We start from the raw sequence: 21,516 nt of genomic DNA, 5'->3' as shown, positions 1-21,516 counted from the left end.
CCCATTCCAACATTCCCGCCGGCCCAGCGGGATTGAGGCCGCAACACAGGAGCCGGCTCCGAATGGAGCCGGCGGTGTTGCGGCAGTGCGACGGGTGCAGTTGCACCCGTCGCGCTTTTCACTGTCTGCTATGCAGACAGAGAAAAGCTGGCCAGGGCCCTGTTAGGGGGCCCCTGCATTGCCCATGCCACTGGCATGGGCAGTGCAGGGGCCCCCAGGGGCCCCAGGACACCCCTTACCGCCAGCCTCTTCCTGGCAGTGAAAACCGCCAGAAACAGCCTGGCGGTACGGGGGTCAGAATCCCCAGGGCAGCGCTGCCCTGGCGGATTCTCCCAGCTGGGGCAAAAACGGCGGAATACCGCCGGCCCCGGCAGGGCGACCGCGGCTTTACCGCCACGGTCAGAATGCCATTTGAAGCACCGCCAGCCTGTTGGCGGTGCTTCCGTCATTCGTGACCCTGGCGGTCCAAGACCGCCAGGGTCAGAATGACCCCCTTTGTCTCTGTGTAATGTGACACATCAACTGTGCAGGAGATTTGTGATGCATGTAACATGTCAATGGCCACAGAATGTCAATCTAATAGTGTAGAAGGAATGTGGTCTGATATCTATGCATAAGGGTCTGGATTTTATCATCATCTGTGCTGCCTTTGGCTTATTTCTGAAGTTAAATCATCACAAACTATAATGCTGTGTAGAAATGTAGATGTCAGGCCCAAAGTATCTGCAAGATGAAACTCAATGCTGCCCACATCCCCTAGAAGACAATCATTATGTATGTGACATATGACTCTAAACTTTAATCCCACACCCACACAATACAGCAGGAATGGATGTGTTCGAGTATTTGGACAATAACGTCACCTGCGAGTATAATTTTAATAACTCATAGGTGTGAGCTATGTATACTGAACTTCATATGATTATGACACTACTCAGTTTATCAGAGTTCACATGAACATCAGGCTGAAGGCAGACGTCCCACAGTGCCCAAAATTCCAACACAGGACTCAAACGATGACAGATTTAAAATCCCACCAACCTTCACAATACATTGGGAACCATATTTACTTGAGCGGTGAGTCCAATGAATGGCAGATGCATAGAGAAGTAGCATTGTTGTAGCTGCCAATGTGACAGCTCATTTGAAAGTGCGAATAACCATGTCAAGAATGGGATGTGGATGCAGAATGGAACACACAGGCAAACACAAATTTGACACTGTACACACATGCAAAGGCCCTGATCCCCAAGCATTTGACACATACTGTAAAGGAGTACATCAAACTTTATTATATATGTATGAAAGGAAACCTAAACTGTGTCAAACCCCTAAACTAACCTAACCTTTCCTAACTATACATTACCCACAACTGGCCCTAACTACCCTAAGCTAAACTTACTTACCACATGTAACTAAACACTCTAAACATCAGACCGTAGCCCCCTTATATGACGAGACACATGTAGGACAAAATATACTAACATAAACACATACTAACTAACCCTAAACAAATGTACTGTATATTTTTTTGTATTTTTTTAATACACATAAACCCCAACATCAACCCCCACCCACCCACCTACAAACCAACATGTAATAATATGACCCCCACCCCCCAACCAACTTATCCTAACTAAACTAACAGCCTACTCTAACCTATCACTAAGCCCCCTAAACCCACTAAAAACAGTATGAGAAAAGAGGAGGGAGGGGATGGGTTTTAGGGGTGAGAAACAATCAACTCAAAGATTTGCCCTCCTCAGTATTTTTTTTATCAATTGCAGTCTCCTGCTGTTGCGGGCCACCTCCTGCTGTAGACTGTCCATGCGCCACAACATACGTTGCATGTCACGTTGGAGGTTGCGGAAAGCTGCCTTGTCCATTACTCCAGCTGTGGTGGTCTGAGTAGCACTTGATGTTGCAGATGCTGGTGCCATGGTTGGAGGTGGTGGTAAAGATGGTGCTGCTGTTGGGCCTTGTGTTGATGAGGTTGAGGGACCAGCTGGAGTGGCTGTCATCCCAGTGACCACTGTGCTTGGAGTTGGTGTGGTGGCGGCTGTTGTGGCCAATGCTGTCCCTCCTTGGCTAAAAGCCCTCCATGCCCCTGTGACTCTCTCACGACGATACCGCCTAGCCATCATACGGTACCCAGCCTCCACATCGAGGATGTGCCTGTACCACACTGCCCGCCGCTGAAATTCACGGATTACCTATGCATTCATGTGGGCAGCTGTAAAAATAGAGACAGGCAAACATTAGTGACATCATTGTGTGATACATATACAGATGATAATCTAACACTTTCTCGCAAATAGCACATGCAGTCTAAATCACAGTACAGATGATAGAATGCCCCTGAGGAATGACATGCCAACGCAGCCTACCCATCAACTATCTAACAGCAAAGCAATGCACAACAAGGTGTGTACTTAATTAACTGATCTGTGCATATATGTAGTGCTATTGGTCACACAACAAATGCTGCAAGTACTCAACATGTGACAGGCCAACTAATCTCAATCTTCTGGATCAAATTCAAGGCACACAAGATCTGTGATTGGTATATGGAACTGGCAGGATGGTATGCAGTTGGTAATCATAAGGGGGCATGTAGTTCGGCACACATGAATGCTTCAATTACATGTCTGTCATTTACACTGTGAACAGCACACCTCCCTACATACATATTCTCCTCCTAACACTGTGCCTCAGGGGGGATGGGCATGCAATACATATTTACAAACATCAAGGACAACCACAAAGCTTTGTCCAGCTGTACATGATTTTAGTCAGTGTACCACAGGTAAGGAGGCCTGCCAACTAGGATTGAGCCAACCATTGGGCAATCACATCTACATTCATGTTTCTATTTGTGGACAACCATCAACATCAGATCTCACTGACACATTTCCTAAATCAACCACATTGATGCAAGCACCCATCTAGCCTTGACCTGCATGCACGCCTATGACATATCACTCAAGTGCCACATAAATGGAGTACAACATGTGGAGCTAGATGCTGTGGGACAGTCACCCATACAGTCCTACGTGTTCATTACTTAACAGGGTTGCACAAGTTTGTGTGTAAAACTGATGCATCACTGTTTCGTGTGAATTAGGGTACGACTTGCTGACTAAATTATGACACTGGCCACTTCCAAATCAATGTTTGGCATACATGTGGCTCCAACTCACCTTGTTCACCTGCCCATGCCTATTGCACAGCACTCGACTCCCAATATATGACTCTCTGCCAGTGAATGTCTAACTCTTCCATGGAACACTATGTCAACCTCCTGTCAAGTCACATATCAGATCATGTGCCAGCTCATCATATCTTGCAATGAGTCCAACACATAGGAGTTAATCACACAACAGCTGCAAACACAACACAGGACAAACATTTTCACACTTACTGGATACGTCCGGGTCCTCGAATCGTGCCACTTCACCTATGGTGTAGGGGGCTGGTCCACCTGTAAAACATGGAAGGGTGCTATGAGCTCAATGTCTGCTCACTGCACAAAAGTTGGAACAACAAATCACTGTGCATGACAATTTATATGATAGAGCTGCACATCAGGCATGTAGACACCCCAACAGACATACCACTGCAAACATGCATTGACACTGTCACTCCAGTGAGTGATAGACACACATATGCACACATGCACTGGCCCTAACAATCGTGTGATGCCAAACATGATTACTCAGTTTTGTGGATAATACATTCCAGAAGGTACTCCATGTCATCCTTTGTAATTGGGAGATACATGCAATGCCACATTCCTGGTGCACTGCAATACCAGTGACTCAGGTATTGTGGCTTGTGCATCAAGGGACAATGAGTAACTGTGTGATGGACATGTGGGTTGATTTGCTTTCATGATTTATTGTGCTTTCAGTGGTCTATAATAGGTGTGCCAGTGTTGTATGTAGGTTACATATGCCACATTGGCAGTGTACCCTAAGCCGTATATGCCCCCTATGACAACATGATGGCAAGGATCCTGTGTGTTAATTGATGACAATGTTACGCTAAACATGGATTGCCACTTTTTTGTTTCAATCAATAAATCAATCAATCAAATAATTTCTTAAGCGCACTACTCACCCGGTAGGGTCTCAAGGCGCTGGGAAGGGGGTGGGGATGGGGGGGCGGTTACTGCTGGAAATGCCATGTTTTTAGGTGCTTTCTGAAGGTTAGGAGGTCCTGAGTCTTGCGTAGGTTGCTGGGGAGGGAGTTCCAGGTCTTGGCGGCAAGGTGGGAGAAGGATCTGCCACCGGAGGTGGTGCGTTGGATGCGGGGGACTGTAGCGAGGGCGAGGTCGGCGGAGCGGGAGCTGTCGAGTTGGTATGTGGAAGTTGACTCGTTCATTGAGGTAGGCCGGTTCAGTGTCCTGCAGGGCTTTGAGAGTGTGGAAAAGGATTTTGAAAATGATCATTTTGTTGATGGGCAGCCAGTGTAGGGATCTGAGGTGGGTCGATATATGTTCGTGGCGAGGGAGGTTTAGGATGAGACATGCGGCTGCGTTCTGGATTCGCTGGAGTTTTATTTCAAGCTTGGCTGTGGTCCCTGCGTAGATGGTGTTGCTGTAGTCTAGTCTGCTGCTTATGAGGGTGTGGGTGACTGTTCTTCTTGTTTCTAAAGGGATCCATTTGAAAGTCTTGCGTAGCATGCAAAGGGTGTTGAAGCAGGAGAATTATATGGTGTTGATTTGCTGGGTCATGGAGAGAGACGAGTCCAGTATGATGCCAAGGTTGCGTGCGTGGTTGGTGGGTGTTGGGGGTGGTCCGAGGGTGGTGGGCCACCAGGAGTCGTTCCATGCTGCCTTGTTGGGACCAAATGTAATGATCTCTGTTTTTTCTGAGTTCAATTTGAGGTGGCTTGCTGTCATCCATTTGGCGATGTCAAGGAGTCTGGCGTGCAGGTTATTATTGGCGGAGGCTGGGTTCCTAGTGAGGTAGATGATGAGCTGGGTGTCGTCAGCATATGAAATTATGGTGATGCAGTGGAGGCGGAGGATGTTGGCGAGAGGAGCCATGTAGATGTTGAAGAGGGTGGGGCAGAGGGAGGATCCTTGGGGGACTCCACAGATGATCTTGGTGGCTGTAGACCGGAAAGGAGGGAGGCGAACTCTTTGGGTTCTTTCGGAGAGGAAGGAGGTGAGTCAGTCCAGGGCTTTGTGGCGAATTCCGGCATCGAAAAGGCGTGTGTGGAGGGTTTGGTGGCATACAGTGTCAAAAGGTGCAGGGAGGTCTAGGAGGATGAGAGCGACGGTCTCGCCCTTGTAAACTCTGGTCCTGATGTCATCCGTGCAGGTGATGAGGGCAGTCTCAGTACTATGGTTCTTACGGAATTCAGACTGGGTGACGTCGAGTATGTTGTTGTCTTCTAGGAAGCGAGACAGTTGTATGTTTACTATCTTCTCAATAACCTTTGCAGGGAAGGGGAGAAGAGAAATGGGTTGGTAGTTTGTGAGGTCTTCAGGGCCTGCTTTGGGTTTTTTGGGAAGAGCGTTGACTTCAACGTGCTTCCAAATATCTGGGAAGGTTGTGGTGTCGAAGGAACTGTTGATGACGGCCCGGAGCTGGGGAGCGATGATTTGGCTGGCCTTGTTGAAGATATGATGGGGGCAGGGGTCTGTTGGGGAGCCTGAGAGGATGGAGCTCATGGTTTTGCCGATTTCTTTGTCGTTGGTGGGGGTCCAGGTGTTCAGTAGGTTGGTGCGGCAGGGTGTTGTGGTGTTGGTTGTATCGGTGGTGATGATGGTGAGTGCTGATGATATGAAGCTGTTGTGTATGTCTGCGATTTTGCGGTGGAAGTAGTTGGAGAGGGAGTTGCAGAGGTCTTGGGAGTGTGGAGGGTCGATGGTGCAGGATTTGGGTTTGGTGAGTTCTTTGATTATGGCAAAGAGTTCCTTGCTGTTGTGTGTGTTGTTGTCTATGCATTCTTTGTAGAAGGACCGTTTGGTGGTTCAGATGAGTTGGTGGTGTTTGCGCATGGCTGGATTGAGGGCGGAGAAGTTGCTCATTGAGGGTTCCTGGCACCAGGCTTTCTCAATTTTTTGGCATTCTCGTTTGGAAGACTGAAGCTCTGTGGTGAACCAGGGGGCGGTCTTGATGGTGCGGGTGTTGTTGTTTGTTTTCAAAAGGGTGAGGGTGTCTGTGTAAGTTTCTAGCCATCGGGTGAGGTTGAGGGCGGCGGTGTTGGGGTCGTTGGTGATGGGAGGTGGAGCTTGTGCGAGGTTGGGTTCCTCTAAGGGTGGTGTTGGCGTTGATGTGTACTTGAAAGTGTAGGTGTTCTGCATTGTCTAGGGTGTTGTTGGTGTTGGTAGAAATGTTTATGGAGTTTTTGTGTATTATGGTGATACCTCCTCCTGGTCTGTTGGTGCGGTCTCTATGGGTGATTTTGTAACCTTCTGGGATGGCTATGGCGATGTCGGGTTCTGATGATGGAACGAAATACACGGTAAACTAGACATGCCTACCACTAGGCACCAGGGATGAGGCGCAGGAGGGTGCCTGTGGGTGGTGAAGAGCCTCGAACTTCTTTCGCAGCAAAAACGGCAGGGTCAGGGGCACGGAGGCAGGCTGGTGGAGCCGAAGTGTACTCCTGGCCCAAAGCAGGTCAGGGGGTCACACTAGGCGCCGCGCAGCGGGCGCCATTAAGAAGGGGAGGTGGGAGGGAGGAGCAGCTGGGAGGGAGTAGTCAAAGAAAGGGTGCGAGGGGGCGGGCCGCAGGGGACGCAGCGGCTGGGTTTAAAGTAACCGGCGAGAGCCAGAAAACCAAACGGGCACAATTCTAAAGCGCAAATACAAAGCGAAGCACTAAATGGGCACAGTTTAGGGTAAAACCAAGATGGAAATACAAGAAACGAAATACGAGCTATGGAACGAAATACACGGTAAACTAGACACGCCTACCACTAGGCACCAGGGATGAGGTGCAGGCGGGTGCCTACGGGTAGTGGAGGGCCTCAAACTTCTTTTGCAGCAAAAACGGCAGGGTGAGGGGCACAGAGGCAGGCTGGTGGAGCCAACGTGTACTCCTGGCTTTCAAAACTGCAAACTGATGTATGCTGACAGTGTCTTGGTTAATCGTCGTTGACAGAATGCATGGGCACAGGTGTAGTCATTGCACCTGAAATGTGTCACTCTGGGCCATGTGTACCTATATCAGGTATTGTGAATCACACATTGCAGATTCATCAACTTACAATTAGCAAGTTGGGTGATCAGAGGTAGTACACCCGAACTGACACTGTTCGCTAATGAAAAATGGGGTTGCAAATGTCCTACTTCTGCAATCATGATGAGGTAGGTCTCTATTTGAAAACACCTTGGGAATGGCAGCACTCACAGGAATGCTGGCCTGCTGAGCTCAGCAGACCATCATGTCTGTGACTGCCTTCATACTGAGAAGTTTATATTTGTAGAAATGCTGCTATATTTCAGCAGGGGTGTACCGAAAGTAATTCAACAACCTATTTCTTCACTAAAATAGTATCATAGAAGCAGTCAGTGGTCCCTTCCACAACATCATGCTCAAAAATAGTTTCTGACCATGCATTCACAAGGAGCAGGGATCCCATGCTGACCCTTTCACTTTAGAAAGGTTGGCACCAAAGTTACACAGATGGTAACTGCAATTGTTTAGTCCCGGCAATTGTGCCCAAGCAAAAAATGTTGTTTTGCCCTGCTATTTAATGATAGGATTTCAACGCCTACTCCAAAATGTCACGAGATGACCCTGTTTTGTGATAATGCAATCTGGTAGCAAAATGGTCCATTTAGGTTTGGCCACGTGAATGATTATTTGTCTAGATGTAAACACACATAAACAGTGAACTTAGGCCCAGATGTGTAATTTATTTTGTGTCGCATTTGCTTCATTTGTTGACGCAACAGCTGCGCAAATTAGCAAGTGTGCGCTACTTTTGCATCCAGAAATTACACAAATGCAGCGCAAACAAAGTAGAAATATGGGCCTAAAATAATAGAGAAGGTTATGAAGAGCTTGGTATGTATGGCACTGAATAGTGTTTGGGCATGGTTCCACAAAACTGTGGACTGCAATGTTTCCATGTATTACCATGTGAAATACATCCCATTCCTGGTACACTCACAGTTTGTTCAACTTGCATTCCACAAGTCCACAAACATTGCATGCAGCATGTCACAACATGTGCTACTGTCACTCCAGAGGATCGTACTGTACACATTAGTCAATTTGGAACTCACCAACAGGGCCACCAATCACCACACCCAGGTGGTCCAGCAAGTCCTGCTCTCGGGCCACCAGGTCGGCCTAGCGATGCTTCAGCTGGTGATCATTACGTTGGGTGTTGAAAATGCACCTCAGGTGGAACAGCACCTTTGCCCACCTCAGCCGTCTTGCCTCCGTGTGATACCCCTGTATCACACGGCCCCCAGCCCCCAACAGCAGCCGGAGGAAGTGGCACACCAGCCACACAAATGCCCCTAGCTCCTCCTCACCCATGCACCCCAGCCGTGGCCTTCCTGACGTCACACCAAAACAATAATTCAATAGTAAAGAGGGAAAAAGAGGGAAAGGAGGTAGAAAAAGGAAACTTATCTAACCCAAAGACAGTCCAAAACTACCCCACCTAATACTACCCACAAACAGACTCCCAACAGTACAAAGAAAAATATAAAATAATGACACAAATACACTTACACAGGATACAAAAGACACTTACCAAACACAAAAAGACAATATATAGAGCACACAGGGGACAAAATCACAAAATCCACAGACACAATCCAAAACACATCCACACAGTCTAGCACGACGTTACTCAAAGTACGGCCCGCGGGCCGCCAGCGGCCCCATGGACCGACCTTGGTGGCCCCCGGAGACGTACAACAAGCGGCCTATGATAATGGCCGCGGTATGTAAACATAGAAGAGGGCCGCGGGAACATGCGCAACAGTGGCTTCTTTGCGCATGCTCCCGCGGCCCTCCTCTATGTTTACTATGGCGGCCATTATTTATGGCGTTTCCGTGGATCCTGGAAGCCAAAGCCCCATAAAAGTCAGCGCTTGCAGCTAATTTTTACGGGGCTTTGTCATCTGCTTCCTGTCACCGGCTCCACGTCTGCTGCCCGTCTGCCTGCCTGCCGTTCTACATTTGTGGCATCTTTACAGTGCTTTGAGTCAGGTAAGGCTCTTTGGTTATTTATTTATTTGTTTTTAATATAGTGTGTGTGTTACTGGGGTAGGGGTGAGAGTAGATTGCGCTGTGTGTGTGTGCTGTGCGTGTGTGTTACTGGGGTAGAGGTGAGAGCAGATGGCGCTGTATGTGTTACTGGGGTAGGGGTGAGAGCAGATGGCGCTGTGTGTGTGCGCTGTGTGTGTGTTACTGGGGTAGGGGTGAGAGCAGATTGCGCTGTGTGTGTTACTGGGGTAGGGGTGAGAGGAGATGTCGCTGTGTGTGTGCGCTGTGTGTGTGTTACTGGGGTAGGGGTGAGAGCAGATGGCGCTGTGTGTGTTACTGGGGTACGGGTGAGAGCAGATGGTGCTGTGTGCAGATGGCGCTGTGTGCAGATGGCGCTGTGTGTGTTACTGGGGTAGGGGTGAGAGCAGATGGCGCTGTGTTTGTTACCTGGGTAGGGGTGAGAGCAGATGGCGCTGTGTGCAGATTGCGCTGTGTGCGTTACTGGGGTAGGGGTGAGAGCAGATGGCGCTGTGTGCAGATTGCGCTGTGTGCAGATGGCGCTGTGTGTGTTACTGGGGTAGGGGTGAGAGCAGATGGCGCTGTGTGTGTGCGCTGTGTGTGTGTTACTGGGGAAGGGTGAGAGCAGATGACGCTGTGTGCAGATGGCGCTGTGTGCGTTACTGGGGTAGGGGTGAGAGCATATGGCGCTGTGTGCAGATTGCGCTGTGTGCAGATGGCACTGTGTGTGTTACTGTGGTAGTGGTGAGAGCAGATGGCGCTGTGTGTGTGCGCTGTGTGTGTGTTACTGGGGTAGGGGTGAGAGGAGATGGCGCTGTGTGTGTGTTACTGGGGTAGGGGTGAGAGGAGATGGCGCTGTGTGTGTGCGCTGTGTGTGTGTTACTGGGGTAGGGGTGAGAGCAGATGGCGCTGTGTGCAGATTGCGCTGTGTGCAGATGGCGCTGTGTGTGTTACTGGGGTAGGGGTGAGAGCAGATGGCGCTGTGTGTGTGCGCTGTGTGTGTGTTACTGGGGTAGGGGTGAGAGCAGATGGCGCTGTGTGTGTGCGCTGTGTGTGTGTTACTGGGGTAGGGGTGAGAGCAGATTGCGATGTGTGTGTGCACTGTGTGTGTGTTACTGGGGTAGGGGTGAGAGCAGATGGCGCTGTGTGTGTTACTGGGGTAGGGGTGAGAGCAGATGGCGCTGTGTGCAGATGGCGCTGTGTGCAGATGGCACTGTGTGTGTTACTGGGGTAGGGGTGAGAGCAGATGGCGCTGTGTGCAGATGGCGGTAGGGGTGAAAGCAGATGGCGCTGTGTGTGATAGACTGGACCCTGCAAGGGTAAGAACTGTGCTGCAGCATTGTTTAGCAATGTTTTGAAAAAGGGGGTGGGGTGGTTGTTCCCCCTCTAAGCCCCCCCCCCGCTGTCACTTCAGTGCATCCCTCGGCCGCAAACCATACTGCAATTTTGGCCCCGAGAAAAAGTTTGTGAGTACCCACGGTCTAGCATAATCACAGACTGCAAAGTGAAAGTGAAAATACACCCACAGTACCATTTCTGCAAACAGTATATCCTATTACCTCACTTCCTGTCTCATTTACGCCTGTTTTTTGCCTTGCGTGGAAATTTTTGACACTTACAGGGTTTGCGTCAATATTTTTTTACGCATATATGTTAAAATCCCACGCATTCATGGATCAATACATTTTCAATGGCTATCCACATGCCTGGGGTGCGCTGGTGGAATTAACGCTAGAGACCAATTTATGTATAATATGCGTGAGCGTATTTTTTTAACGCATATGCGTCATTTTTAAATGCATATGCGTAATTTTTTAATGCATCTGCGTCATTTTATGACGCGTTTGCATCAAAAATTCTGTATTAAACTGTGTTTGTGTAATTTTTCAAATTTTAGCATGCATGCAGCCTATATCTAGACAAAGATAGGATGGTATGACCTGCAGTGTGTGTTCTAGTATTTGGGCACATGTGGCAGATCATACCTCTGCGGCCCATAATACTCATGTTGTTGTGCAGGATTAGCTCTCTTAACTGACGCAGCAGCAGCACAAACTTTGGAAATTATATTGGATTTTTCAAGTTTGCGCATGTGTTGCATCAATAGAGGACAGCAAGGCCATGCTGCTAAAAAATGAATCATGGCCTGTATGTTTTGTGTGTAAATGTCTGTTCAAATTATTTGTGTACCTCTGTGGGAAAGACTTGCAAAACATTTGGCGTAATTTTCATGTATGAATGTGTTACAAATGGGTATAACCATCAGATGCCAATCAACGAGGTACATCAGTCATGATATGTGTTTGTAATATCTGTTGCCTCTTATGCTGTGTGTACTTGTTTGACAATGGGGACAATACATTTCCCATGACTAACTATACACAGGAAAGATCGAGGATGGCTGATGAGGGCTATGTCAGATATGTTACCCCTCACATCTCATGAAATGTTGGCTACCACTTCATGGTCACTTGTGTGTATATTACCCATGAGTCAGGCATTTGAACATGCTAGGTAGGTACAGTGTTTGTGACACAGAGTCTCAAATCCAATCATAACATTGTTTTATACACCACAGTTTGACTAATGTAAACGACCTATGTCTCTCCTGTGGCTGTGGTGGACTAGCAGACCATGCTACATGTGTTCACATATTTCCAGTGGTTCATTGCACAAAAGTGTCCAGTTCAAGTGTGTGGCCATGTGTACCCTGTGTCAGTATTGGCCTCAATGGTGTAAAAGTTACGCGCAGGTCTAGTCAGGAGTCTGTGGAGCCAAGCCTTGAATTAACCGACTACCCTTCAAAGCTGATTTGACCTAAAGCCAAAGATCAGGTAACGTCATACAACGAGGATAGGGCAGCTATGGTGCAGCAGAAAGTTCAGAAGGGTGACAACAGAGCAACCTTGGTGTGGTCAAATACGTTATGGATCAGTAATAGACAAGCAGGCAGGTTTTATTACTACATTTGTACACAGGGTAGAGCTCTGAAATTCCCATCGCAACAGGGAACATCACTGCCTGTCTGCTGATTAATCTCACAGCTAGTCACCAAGCAGGCCCCATCAAAAGGTAACAGCAGAAGTGAATCTGTGCCTAGCCTGTCAGGGCACAAATATGTATTGTCCTTAAATGCACATTAGCAGCCCTTGTTTGTTGGGCTGGAGGCACAGTACCAAATCCAGGCATACAGCCATAGCACACTGTCACTGTTTGGCACTAATGAATACAAGCAAAACCAGACAAGGCATAGGGCTGGATTCACCCCTTTGAAAACATGTCCCAGAGCAAAATACGATAAGAAAACAAATTAAACTATTCTATACATTTGAGGACTGATCGTAGACTTACCAGATACAATACCCCAAGAGGAAACGGAGGGCATGGAAACCAACTATGAGACAAATGTAGCCACAGGGAACGTCTCTGGTTCACGCAAAGACTGGAACCAGTCTGGCTAACAGGATGCAGGCTCTGACAGGAACAAACATGAACAAGGCAAATACACAGTGAGCAGAGTCTGACTGGAACAAGCAGGAACAACACTATGGAAACAAAGAGCAGTTTCTGGTGTACTCTGCACTGTAACACAATCCCACAAGGACTCTGGTACACAAATGAATTGTACTCCAATGCACAACTAGGAGATTCAGGAAATGTCAGCTTCTATGCAGTTCCAGGCAGCAGCAAGAGCAGGGCAGAGACAAATGGCTGGGCTGCATGAGAGTGCTCACAGGTGTGTGCAGCTTCAGTCTCTCACAAGTTCTGGAGTTGAGAATCCAGTATAAGGGGCCAACCGGACCTTTCACATGGGAAGCAATGGACAGCAGATTACAGGCCTTACCGACTATCAGGCAGTGCATAATGGGACCTGAAGTCCATGCAGACTGATGAATTAGAACTATGGCATGCCATACTGAAGAGGAAAGCACACATGAGTCAGAATGGGAGTCTGGGTGAGTGTAGATGATGATTCCCAGGGTACAGATAGTCCATTTAGCGTGCCCCCTAGAGAAGGGTGGGCAGAAACTTAAAACATGGCAGTGGCAGGACTTATTACCTAGGATGGACTGCGCAGGGCATGTCTTGTGAGCATTGCTTGTCATACCTGGGGCACTTGTGCTATCCATTTTTGGATTTGATGCACTTCGTGTCACACATGCTCCTTGCAGAGAAAGCTGATGTCACACTTACTGCTGTCAATGGTCTGGTCACACATTCCTGTTACCTATTCAATTTCACATCCACTGCCTCATGTATGATGCACTTGTTTACCTTATGATTGATGGTGTCTGAGTTGGGTGTCATATGCTGCAATGGACCATGTTGGCAACATGGATCTGTCTCATAGCTGTGGTTCTTTGAAATTGCCCTTCAAATGTAAAAAAGACAGGAATGTATTTCATAAAAACTGTGTGTGATGTTTCCTGTACATTCATACCCATCAAATGTCATGTGGCATCTGAAGTATGCAAATTTGTCTTTCTGCAATGCTCCATGAGGCAATATTCTGATTATGGTTATGATCATGTGATTCATAAATAACTACCCAGAGCATGATTGAGTGATGAAGTGAGGTGTTTAATTCCATATCATAACAAAGTGGTGATAGTGACTATTGTTGGAAAATGTTTTGTACTATATGTTGTCGACAACGCATTCCTGCAGCTGTGTTAGGATGTTCCCCCCAATTTTCCCGGACAGCATCCTCCTCCTCTTCAGGCTGTTGTTGTTCAGGTTCACATAGGGGAATGTTCCTCCTAACAAAAATGTTGTGCAGGATGGCACAGGTCAAAATGATCTTGCAGACCATTTCTGGGAAATATAGGAGGCTGCTTCCAGTGACGTCCAGGCACCTGAATCTGGACTTCAGGATGCCAAAAGTCCATTCAACTATGGTGCGTGTCCTACGGTGTGCCTCATTATATGCACGCTCTGCTGCCGTATTTGAGTTGGTAAATGGGGTCATGATCCATGGCTGGATCCCGTAACCCTGATCAGCTGAAAGAGAAAATGGGGGTAAGTATTTTGTTGTTGGTTGCACCGGGAATGTCACTTTGCATGGTAGTTGTTATCGTGTGTCATCTGTGACTCATATGTGTTTGTGGTATTGTGTGGGATCCTAGGTTTCTGTGAGGTTCTTTCTGCACTGGGTTGTTGGACTAGCAAAACTGGTGTTTGGCTATGTGACCTGATATCTCTGGCATATTTAGAAACTTGCAGTTCATTGTGTATCTCCCATGAGTTATTTAGTGAGAAAGATGTGTCCGTGTGCATTCACTGGAGGTGACATGATACTTCCACACACACAATAGATTCCACTGTGGTGATAACCTGTTGCACTACATGGCCTGGACATCCCATCCAATTAGACATATGTAACTGCAGGTGAAATGCAACAGTGAGGCCCTTTGATTTTGCTAGGTGACAATGCACAACACATCTCCATACGTTGGCAGCACTGAATGGTTCAGTATTGACAATGCACAATTATCCCATGTGTGACTTGTTCTATGCAAACCTGTTTTTGTTCCCTAACCCAGTTGGCTCATGTGCAACCGTGCACCTAAAATACTGAACTTGCTTCAGGTGAGCTGGCTAACTCGGTTGTAGGGGTGAAGGTTTTAGTGTTGGAAGGTCCATCTTCCTGAACATCTGTTATGTAGAGCGGGAATTGTCTCATTCAGTATGTGTAGCAGTGTGCACTTTGCATTAGTGTCACATCAACATGTTTTCATTGCACAGTCCACTTCCTTATTGTTAGCTGGTAATGTCACCCCGGGGGTGATGTGGGATGTTGGTATTGCCTCAATAATTACATGTCACCTTCATTTGAGTCAGCGTCATCATGCTATGTGTCTCATCGTGTTTGACCTGCAGCAACAAACATTGCACACCCCTTACACACGACGTATTGATTGGAAGGGTGTGGGATTGACTGTGGCCTTATGTGATATTGAATGGTTAATCTTCCAAGTTGTACTGCCAGTTAAGGCCATGTCATTGTCACTGTGTGGCATCTATTGTTATTTGCAGCCGTCATTTATCTATAGGTGTGGATCCCATTGGGTCAGGATATCAAACATGACTACCAGTGTCACACCTCAGTGTCTTCCTGCCACGTGTCAATGTAGTGGTGCATGTCTTGTGTGTCCTACAGGGTGTCTGTGTTGTGTGTAAATTACTAGGTTTCTGGACTTACCGACAAGAAGGCCATTGCCATATCGTCCATCCTGGAAGAGCCGATTGATGGTGATGTGGCGGAAGATGAAGGAATCATGTACACTCCCAGGATACTTTGCCATGATTTTGGTGAACAGTCCCTGGTGATCAACAATGGCCTGCACATTGATGGAGTATGTGTGCTTTCTGTTGCTGTATAGGTGCTCGGTTGCAGCAGGTGGCACAGTCTGGACATGTGTGCAGTCAATGGCGCCAAGCATGTGTAGGAAGCCATTAATTTGGTAAAACCCCTGTTTGGTCTCCTGCTGTTTCTGCTGTGTGTTGGGGAAGCTGATGTGGCTGGGTGTGAGGGAGATGATGGCATCAAGTACCTTGGGAAGTAAGGTGGAGAATGAGGGCTGTGAGACCCCGGCAACCAGGGCACCAGTAGTTTGAAATGAGCCACTTGCCAACATGTGCAGTACAGCTAGCAGCTTGGTCTCCGGTGGAATAATGTGGGGTGTCTGCAAGCTGGCTGTTAACTGTGTCTCAATTTGGCGCAGCAGCTGCTGTATGACTTGCCAGTTGAGTCTGTACCTCTGGATAATATCATGTTCCCTGAGGCCCAAGAGGGTTGTCCTGGTCCTGAATAGCCTCTCCTGCCTTCTGCGTTGCCTTTGGGGTCCACGATGGTGTGGTGGTAGCTGCTGCTGTTGGTCCTGTGCTCTGCGTCTTCTGGCATGCTGCATGAGTAGCACCTATATGTCGTCCTTCTTGAGCAATGATGTTGCTTGTGTGAGTTTACCTTAAGTAGTGGTGTGTTTGCCCCATTTTAACGCCTTCCCTGACCCAGGCGTTAAAATTTGTTGCAAATCGTGATTCGCATCATTTTCCGGCTCCGCCTCCCATCCGTTCGTCATTTTTGCCCGTTGGATAAATATGGTGCACGGGTGTTTGAGTCTTTTTTGGACGGGAATGCCTACCTTGCATCTCATTGACGCAAGGCGGTTTCACGCATCCAGAAAATGACGGAATATGGTGTTCAGTTTGCCCCGGATTAGCGTAAAAGAAATGACGCAAATCTGGCGCAAAGGGACTATAAATTTGGGCCGTTGTGTTTTCACCAAGTCACGCGCCTGCCAGGGAAGCCTGGCATGTGGTAGGTGAGGGGTCCCCTAGGGTGGTACAATTAGTGCTGCAGATCTTAGAGACTCTTTAGTACCTCATGTCCTAGGTACCAGGGGTACCATTTACTAGGGACTTACAGAGGGTGTTGAAGGATTAGCCAATTGGGGAAACAATTACACAGTGTTGGTAAAGAGATCTAGAAATGGGGAACTGGTTAGCAGGAACCCAGTGCACTTTCAGTCAAAATGACATCAGGTAATGGGCAAAAAGTGGGGGGTAACCATATCAAAAAGAGGCACTTCCTACACTAGGCATGCATAAGTAAATCAAATATGTCAATTGGGTATTAGCAAATGTTACCATGTTTTAGAGGCGAGGGCACAAGCACTATAGCTCTGATTAGTAGTGGTAAACTGTGCAGAGTCCTAAAGCTAGCAAATGGGGGGAGGCAGACAAATGGTTCGGGGGAAGGGCCACCCTGTGTTGTTAGGTCTAACACATGTCCCCTCAGCTGAAAGTGAGAAGAGCTACCCAACACGAACAAGGCAGAAAAACCTGAAGCGACCATCAGCATTGGTGTGGTCTGAACCCAGGCCGTATTCCACTGTGAAGTCCATGCCCAGTAGGGAGACAGACCACCTCAGTAGTTTGAGATTTTCACACTTCATCTGCATGAGCCATCTGAGGGGCCTGTGGTCTAGCTCCACCAGAAAGTGTGCCCCAAATAGGTATGATCTCAACTACTTTAGTGCCCAGGCCACAGCAAAAGCTTCTCTTTCAATGGCACTCCACCGCTGGTCCTACTAATGAAGGCCACTGGCTGGTCTAGGCCCGCATCATTTAGCTGTGCTAAGACTGCCCCTAAGGCATGCTCTAAAGCATCTGTTTCACCATGAATTGTTTGGAGAAGTCAAGTACCTTGAGTACAGTGCTGAGCACATGGCTTCTTTGGGGGTATCAAAGGCTTTTTGTCAAACCTCTGTCCAGATCACCAGTCTGGGCTGCTTCTTCGAGGTCAGATCAGTTAAAGTACGCAACAACAGTGCCATAACCTTTCATAAATCTTCTGAAGTAGGCTGTGAGACTTAGGAAGGCTTTCACTTATGTTTGGGTTTTAGGTGGTTGACAGGCCATAACAGACCTGCCAACTTAATGAAAAATCTCACAGGTTGATGAGGGGTTGATGCCTTTGAGGGGGAGATGCCTCATGCTGAGTAGCACCTAAGAGGCACTTTTGCCCCCACTCCCACCCTGCCCCCAAACCCACTCCTCTAAAAAAGAACAAAAGCCTGCTGAGGCTGTTCCCGATATCCTGGGGTGTTTTCACACCCATTAATGGACATCAGCAGTTAAAAGTTAAAAGCCTCTGAAAACAAGCTGAAAATCACTGTTTACATGGGTTTTCTGCTTGTTTTCTCTACCACCATGTGATATTGGCTCCTCAACATGTGACCATGTAATGGGAGCCAATAATGAGTGTCACAAGGTGGGGCCATGTGATTTGGCAGGTCTGCCACCATGGAACCCTGCCCAGTGTGGCATTTGCTGGCCTTGATGGTGGTGCAGGTGTTCCTCCAAGCTGAAACTATAGATAGGAATGACATCTAGGTAGATGACACAAAAGGCCTCCTTATCAGCCAGGACCCTGCTAACCAACCTTTGAAAGTTAGTAGAGAATTTTACAATACAAAGGGCATCACCCAAACTGGAAGTAGCCCTCTGGGTTTGAAAATTCTGACCTCTCTTCAGCTCTCTCATTCTGGGTGATCTGCCAGTACCCTGATCTCAAAATTAAGGAATTTGGCAGCGCCTAGTATGTCAATGAGCTCATTAGCTTGGGGGATGGGGTGTGCATCAGTCCTGGTGACTGAGTTGAGTACTCTGTAGTCCACGCAGAACCTGAGTTTCCGGTGTGGTGCCCGGTTGGGCAGCTTTCGGTACCAACACAACAGGGCCAGACCTGGGTCTGTTAAAGGGCTCAATCACCCCTAATGCCACCATCTTAGAGACTTCCTCCTTCATGCTGGCTCTCACCTTGTCTGACAACCTGTAAAGTTTGTTCTTTACAGGGAGACTGTCTCTGGTGTCAATATTGTGGGTGCACAGATGTGTTAGTCCATGGGTGAGTGGGAACAGGGAGGTAAACTGTTCCAGGAACTGATAACAGTCACCTCCTCTGTTCTGGGGTCAGGGTGGTAGAAAGGTTGACATCCTCCCCTGAGGTCAGGGAGAGGATCACTCTACTCTTCCACTACCTCATCTGTCACAAGGAGCATGCTCACTTTGGACCTCCTGAAGTGAGGCTTGAGTCTGTTTATATAGAGTCTAGGGGTCTGGAGATCCACCAGGTAGGTGGTCTCCTTCTTTGTCTCCTTAATCTCATACAGACCAGTCCAGCCTTCCTTGAGAGCCTGTGGATCTACTTATTCCATGACCCATACTTTCTGGCCAGGTAGAAACTCCATCAGACTGGCCTTCTGGTCATACCATACCATTACTTCTTGGCTAGCCTCATGCTTGCTTTTTGCCGTTTTCCAGAAGCATTGCAGAGGACCAGCATGTTGCTGACAACATCCTGGGGGGAGGTGTTCTTGGGAGCTTTCTCCCACTCCTCCTTAACATGGTTCAGAGGACCCCTAACAGGATGGCCATAGAGGAGTTCAAACAGACAAAACCCTACTCCTTCCTGTGGTGCCACTGTGTAGGTGAAGAGAAGACATGGCAAGAGCACGCACCATTTATGCCTTATGGGTTAAGGTAGACACAGAATCATGCCCTTCAGGGTCCTGTTGTATCTCTCCACTAGACCAGTGGTTTGGGTGATTGGGTGTGGTGAACTTATAGGTCCAACATGCTGATGTTAGCACATTCAGGATATGCAAGCGGTGCATTTTAGAAGCTGTCATGTACATAGACGAATGGTTACTATTTGAAATACACGGACGCTATAACTTACCACTAGTTTGGTTACGTTTTTTTATTCAGCTGGCATACAACACTGGCCATTAAGGAGCTGCACGCTATCTCTCACCATGACGTTGATTGTAAAGGGATAGCCAAGCCTTAGCATCAAGCAACACATGACCATTGCATGTTCTGTTAACAACTAACCTTGAAGAAATTGTATCACTCCTTCTTTGACCCCTGATGAAGGATTTTCCAGAAATGCATTGGGTCTTGGGTATAACTGCTAGAATAAGAAGTTTGTTACAGTGTTGCATTGGCACATTTTGATTCTACAAGTGTGGAGCAACATTTGGTTTGAACCATGAAAACTGACACTTTTCTTCAATAAAGTGTTGGAATGACTGAAAAACATCAGTTTCATTTCAAAGAAGTGGTCAATCATTGCCTGAATCTACATTGGGGACCAGCTATTAATTAATGACTGCACAAGCACCGGGCAGAGCTTGTACCATCGCAGCATGATATAATGTTGTTTATGCTTTAAAAATGTTGCTTATGTTTATATATTTGGCTAATCATATGATCATGCTTGTGTAGAATACATGTGCATTATAACATACTTGTCAATGTGGACATATAGGTTACACCACACTCATCCCACATGGATTTCATGCATGCAGACATGACGTTACTGCTTCTGTCTCCTTTGGGAAATCCACACTGATAAAGATCCCATCAGAGCTCTAGCCATCACTGGTACACTCACTGGCCTCAGAGGGATTGCCTTTGGGTAGCAGGTGGTGTAGTTCACCAATACCAGGATAAACCTGTTTCCTAAGACTGTCCTGGGGTCCAAGGGTCCAATGACATTGATGCTCACCCTTTTAAACGGGATGCCAATAATAGATAGTAGGGTCAGGGGAGCTTTGTGCTTTTTCCTTGACTTCCCACTGGCCTGGCAGGTAGGACGGGACCTACAGTATGCATCTGAGGCTTTCTTTATTCTGGGTCAACAAAAGTTGGAGATAGCCTGGTGAAGGTCTTGTCTTGTTACATATGTCCCGCCAGGGGTATGTAATGAGCCAAACTAATTAAGAAAGCCCTGTAGCACTGGGAGACTACCAGCACACGGGCTTCCCCAGTGCCAGGAGCCTTAGGATCGCTGTGGAGTAGAGAAGATCATTCTCCCAGAAAATTAGGTGATCCTCAGAGGCTTAACCTGGTGCATGGGCTGAGACCTGTTGCCTAAAGCTCTCAAGAATGGGACACTTTTTCTGCGCTTAGCAGAATTCCACCCTGGTGGACCCTCCCTCAACCTGCCAGCTGGCAAGCTCAGGTAGGTCACCTGGCATTCGGCAATGTCCTCCCCAGTTGGCTGGGGGTCTCCTTCTCAGGCACCCTGTCAAACTCCACCACAGGAACTTCAGTGACCAGGGTCCAGATGTAGCAAGCGTTTTGCATGGTGCAAACAGCGTATTTCGCTGTTTGCACCATGCAAAACGCACATCGCGATGCTCATTCCCATTTTGCGAGTCGGTAACCTGGTTACCGACTCGCAAAATGGGAATGCGACTCGCAAATAGGAAGGGGTGTTCCCCTTCCTATTTGCGATTCGCATCGCGATGTAGAATTGCTTTGTGACCGCAAAAGCGGTCGCAAAGCAATTCGAAGTTAGCACCCAATTCAAATGGGTGCTAACCCATTCACAAAAGGGAAGGGGTCCCCATGGGACTCTTTCCCCTTTGTGAATGGCTCTGAAAAAATGAAACAAAAACGTTTCATTTTTTCGTGTGTATTGCAACTCGGTTTCCTTTAAGGAAAAGGGGCTGCAATACAAAAAAACTGCTTTATTAAAAAGCAGTCACAGACATGGTGGTCTGCTGTCTCCAGCATCCCTGTGAGTGCTGTGAATCGCAAGGGGGTCGCAAATTGCGACCCACCTCATTAATATTAATGAGGTGGGTCTTTGTGACCCTCTTGCGATTCGCAGATGGTGTCAGGGACACCATCCTGCATCTGTGTTTGCGAATTTGCGAATTGCAAATTGCGAGTCGCTCAGACTAGCAATTTGCAAGTCGCAAACTCGGACTTACCTACATCTGGCCCCAGTTTCCT

The sequence above is a fragment of the Pleurodeles waltl genome, chromosome 10 (genome assembly GCF_031143425.1).
Source record: "Pleurodeles waltl isolate 20211129_DDA chromosome 10, aPleWal1.hap1.20221129, whole genome shotgun sequence".
Lineage (NCBI taxonomy): Eukaryota > Metazoa > Chordata > Amphibia > Caudata > Salamandridae > Pleurodeles > Pleurodeles waltl.
Note: the sequence above shows the minus strand (reverse complement) of the source record.